The 5,359-nt window shown below is 35.0% G+C and overlaps 1 non-coding gene across 1 annotated transcript; it reads left to right on the top strand.

The window, feature by feature from the left end:
* The first annotated feature begins 207 nt into the window (after positions 1-207).
* Positions 208-280, top strand: TRNAK-CUU. The gene has a single exon. It is a non-coding gene; the product is annotated as a tRNA-Lys (tRNA).
* The last annotated feature ends 5,079 nt before the right edge of the window (positions 281-5,359 follow it).

A 5,359-nucleotide genomic window follows, 5' to 3' on the forward strand; every position in this document is an offset into this window, starting at 1 on the left:
TTTAAATGAAATGTAATTTGCTCAAAATTTAAAACCTTCACTGAGAAAGGTAATTTAAAAAGTATAATTGTGGTATAGTAAGACTATTAAATATATTTTTTATCATGACCCACCTCAATTATGGTAAAACTCTTTCATTTTAAGAATGATGAACCCATAATTTTAAAGATGGCTTACTATAATTTAAAAAGGGGGCAAGGTAGGGGCACCTGGCTGGCTCAGTTGGTAGAGCATGTGATTCTTGATCTCAGGATTGTGAGTTCGAGTCTCATGTTGGGTATAGATATTACTTAAAAATAAAATCTTAAAAAAAATTAAAAAATAAAAGTAAGAAGGGGGCAGGGTATAAAATGAATGAGGCAAAACTAGAAAGGAAAATGAGATCTCTGAGAATAATTTTAAAGTAACAGGAGATAGAGATTTCCATCAGAAACATGATACATTCTTAAAAAAAAAAAAGGTCTCCATTTGAAAAATAGGAAAAATAAAACTGTAATTCAGATATATCTATTAAATATATATAAATATTATATATAGATTTCTTTAAAAGCCTATGTTAAGAAATAATCTTATGCAAAAACAAGAAGGGAATGGGATTCAAAATCAGCCATCATGGCAATATTCTCTTTTTTATATGTTATTTATTACACATTGTAAATTTAACAAGGTTCTTAAGAATTAGATCATGTATGGGGCGCCTGGGTGGCTCAGTGGGTTAAAGCCTCTGCCTTCAGCTCAGGTCATGATCTCAGGGTCCTGGGATGGAGCCCAGCATCGGGCTCTCTGCTCAGCGGGGAGCCTGCTTCCTCCTCTCTCTCTGCCAGCCTCTCTGCCTACTTGTGATCTCTGTCTGTCAAATAAATGAATAAAATCTTTTTAAAAAAAAAAAGGTCTTAAAAAAAAAGAGTTAGATCATGTAGGTTAATGATTAGTTTGAATTGATCAGTTATTTGAGTTTCATTATGGCATAGGGGAAGACAGGTGATTAGAAAAAATATAAAACTATACCATATAATTTGTAAAATACACCATATTTTTGTTTTTTTCTGTCTTTTCATGCAGAATAACTTCTCAACATCAGAACAAGAGCTGTGACTTTTCCTACTTACTAAACTAAACACACACTCTAGGCTCCCTGGGCTGTGATGAGAAGGGGGTGGAATGAGGATTGGAATTCAGTTAAGGATTTTTAAAGCCCGAAGAATAGATAATGTTCCCATTTAATCAAGCTTTGGGTTTTAATCGATTTGGGGATAAGGACACAAACTCCTTTGTTTGCTGTTCCATGTCCTTAAATAGTCTCGTGGGAGGAAGTCATCAAAGTGTATTCTGTAAATGTGGAATTAACAAGGCAAAACTAAAGACACTTAGGTTTGCATCATAAATTGTGGCTATTGACTCAATTGTCTAGAGAAGGGTCTAATCTGTTTTTCTGATTATCTAAAAATTTAACCTTTTCCATTTCCCAATTGGAAAAATGTTGGTTTAGCTTTGTCAACATATCTAGTGCCAGTCAAATAAAGGTGTTAACTTCAGTTAAAAAATGAATTTCAAGGAAGAAACAGTTTTCATTTATACAAAAATTGAGGATTGCATATGAATGAAATTCCAATTTAAATGAAAGCTGTTTGAGTATTTATGTCAGCTTTATCTACACAGAGGTCTACTTTTTTATGTAAAAATAAAGTGATTATGGAAAATTATACCACTTTGGAGACTGAATAATTTGAATTTTGAAAAAAAATACTTATAGAGCAGATTTTCTTCATAAGATGTCACTTCTTAAAAAGCATGAAAGCCTTAATCTTTCCTTATTTTTATTGAAATCAGAGTGGTTAATAGCACTTCATTGAGATTTGTACAGTTTCTACATTTATGTAATTTGACTAGTTTTTCTTAAATGCAATTAACTTTTATGTTCCAGAATGATTTAACAGTGATGGTAATAAATATCACAAGTTAACTGTCAATTGATACTTGAATCATGTTCTAGTTGATACTACAGTGGGGTTGCCTGTTATTTGACACACAGACAAAAAAGGCTTTTACATTTTGCATTCAAATTGGTTCATGATAAACAGCAAAAACCATTTATACCCTTACCTTTCCGTGAGTCTAACAGGAAAAACCAATTTGTTTATATATACATATGTATTAATTCCTATATCCTGGATAAGATAGTTTTATAATATTAAAGTTATAGTATTAAAATATCATATACATTTTAGGAAAATGATTGATTGAAAGAAATTTTAATATTTTCATTCTGTTACACCTATTTTAAGACTAAGGGCAAGAGGTTTTTGACTCATTCTCTAAGTGGGATAACATGATTTATGATATGAAGTAATAAGGTGGTATCTTTCACAAAATTGGGTAAAGCACTCTTGAAATAGAATGTGATTTAGTGTGTTAAAATGTTTTCATTTGTTCTCCTGAGGTATCTGTATCTGGAGGATTGACTCAGATCCTGGTCTTGCATACTTGGAAATTTTATTTTATCAGTTTGCTCAGGGACTATCAGGGTGAATGAATGAAGCTAACCAAATTCCTCAGGACAATTGGTAATGTTAACTCAGGAAAACAGTGTACATAATACATAAAGACATATTATACATAATACTTTTTGTTTTTTAAAATGTATCTTAAAAATGGAATTAATTTGCTTAGAATCAGAGCAAAAGATATGAATATTTTTATTCATCTTTAAACGGAAATGGGAAATAATTTCTGCCATATCATGTGTCCTCGTAAGACCCAACTGAGTCTGATTAGGAGAAAGCTGGATAAGCACCTTTATTCTTTTTCTATAACCTTTCTAATTCACAACCTATGTAGCTCAGTACCTCTCTGTAATACCAGCTTCATGAAGTTTATTTTTTTTTTAATTTTTAAAAAGATTTCATTTATTTAAAAGAGTGAGAAAGAGATAGAGAGAGAGAGAATGAGGGAGAGAGCATGAGCGGGGGCGGGGGGTGGGGGCAGAAGGAGAGGGAGAAGAAGATTCCATGATGAGTGTGGAGCTCCTGGGGCTCCATCCTTGGACGCAGAGATCATGACCTGAGTGGAAGGCAGACGTTTAACTGACTGAGCCACCCACGTGTCCTTCAGCTTCATGAAGTTTAAATTTCTAATAATATAGCTTCTTTTAAATGGAACACAATTTAGGGTGGCCACTTTCTACATTGTGTGGAACACAATTTAGGGTGGCCACAATTTAGGGTGGCATTCATTTATCTATCAATAATAAGCGATATCTAAATATAACTAGGACCAGTTACTAGAGAACTTTTTCCATATGTCTCTTCTGTGTTGTTATTTTGTAACTGCCATTTATATAGACAGAGTTTCTAATCTTACCCATGAATTTTATGGTGCATCTCAGTTTTGAGTTAATAACTATTTCTTTTCTCATTAAACCCATAAAAGAAATTAGTATTTTCCAAAATTTGATCCAAGAACACTGGTTTTTAACAAAGATTTCAATAGTGTTTAGCAAGATGAGGAAAAAAAAAAAAGCTTTTTTCTAAGGCTAAATATATTGAATCTATTTTTGGCATTATAGTTTCTGTACTTTAATAAAAAGATGTTTATGATAAAAATAGTACATATATTCATTTCTTAGTGGCCTTGGAAAAATAAAATACTAGAGATTATATATAGGAGTAGCATCACTTCCTTCTCTCTTCCTCTCCTTTTTCCTCCAGGAACAACTATTGGATTAACAAAACTTTCCCATTTTTTCGAAGATTGTAAATAAGTCTGCCCAAAGGTTTGGGGATGGGTGCAAATGGATCATAAAAATAGAGTGGCACTGTTGAATATGTGAGAATCATTGCCAGGAAGAAGATCTAGGAAATTTACCAGAATGCCCAAATATTTTAGCTATCTATTTCTCCATAAGAAGGGCAGTATGGGAATGAGGAGATAACCTAGAAAGAAATTTTTGAAATTTGGGGTAAGAAAATATAGCAAGAGCCTCAGCTTGGATATAAGAGAAATCTATACAGGAGTCAATTTGTTATTGTTGTTGTTGTTTTTTAAGATATTATTTATTATTTATTTGACAGACAGAGATCACGAGTAGGTAGGGAGGCAGACAGAGAGAGAGGAGGAAGCAGGCTCTTGGAGGAGCAGAGAGCCCGATGCGGGGCTTGATCCCAGGACTCTGGGATCATGACCCAAGCCGGAGGCAGAGGCCTTAACCCACTGAGTCACTCAGGCACCCCTACAGGAGTCAATTTGTATAGCAGCCTGTTGCTCCAAGGTCTCCAAAAGCGTATTTGCTTTTAAGGACTGAGAAGCCTCATGAGAAATGAATTTGTACTCCATCTCCAGCTCATGGCAATATTGACTGGCACACAACACAATTTAATTTTTGAAGAACATTTTCCAAATGGGTGCTAGTAAGTTTTTTTTTTTTCTCCCAATTTATTTATTTTCAGAAAAACAGTATTCATTATTTTTTCACCACACCCAGTGCTCCATGCAAGCTGTGCCCTCTATAATACCCACCACCTGGTACCCTAACCTCCCACCCCCCCGCCACTTCAAACCCCTCAGACTGTTTTTCAGAGTCCATAGTCTCTCATGGTTCACCTCCCCTTCCAATTTACCCAAATTCCCTACTACTCTCTAACGCCCCTTGTCCTCCATGCTATTGGTTATGCTCCACAAATGAGTGAAACCATATGATAATTGACTCTCTCTGCTTGACTTATTTCACTCAGCATAATCTCTTCCAGTCCCGTCCATGTTGCTACAAAAGTTGGATATTCGTCCTTTCTGATGGAGGCATAATACTCCATAGTGTATATGGACCACATCTTCCTTATCCATTCATCCGTTGAAGGGCATCTTGGTTCTTTCCATAGTTTGGCGACTGTGGCCATTGCTGCTATAAACATTGGGGTACAGATGGCCCTTCTTTTCACGACATCTGTGTCTTTGGGGTAAATACCCAGGAGTGCAATTGCAGGGTCGTAGGGAAGCTCTATTTTTAATTTCTTGAGGAATCTCCACACTGTTCTCCAAAGAGGCTGCACCAACTTGCATTCCCACCAACAGTGGAAGAGGGTTCCCCTTTCTCCACATCCTCTCCAACACATGTTGTTTCCTGTTTTGTTAATTTTGGCCATTCTAACTGGTGTAAGGTGATATCTCAATGTGGTTTTAATTTGAATCTCCCTGAGGGCTAATGATGATGAGCATTTTTTCATGTGTCTGATAGCCATTTGTATTTCTTGATTGGAGAAGTGTCTGTTCATATCTTCTGCCCATTTTTTGATGTGTTTTTATTACTACTTTTTATATTGTGTCTTTGGCATTAGGAAGAAAGCTCCCAAATTTGTAAACATTT

The sequence above is a fragment of the Neovison vison genome, chromosome 11 (assembly GCF_020171115.1).
Source record: "Neovison vison isolate M4711 chromosome 11, ASM_NN_V1, whole genome shotgun sequence".
In the NCBI taxonomy this organism is placed as follows: Eukaryota; Metazoa; Chordata; class Mammalia; order Carnivora; family Mustelidae; genus Neogale; species Neogale vison.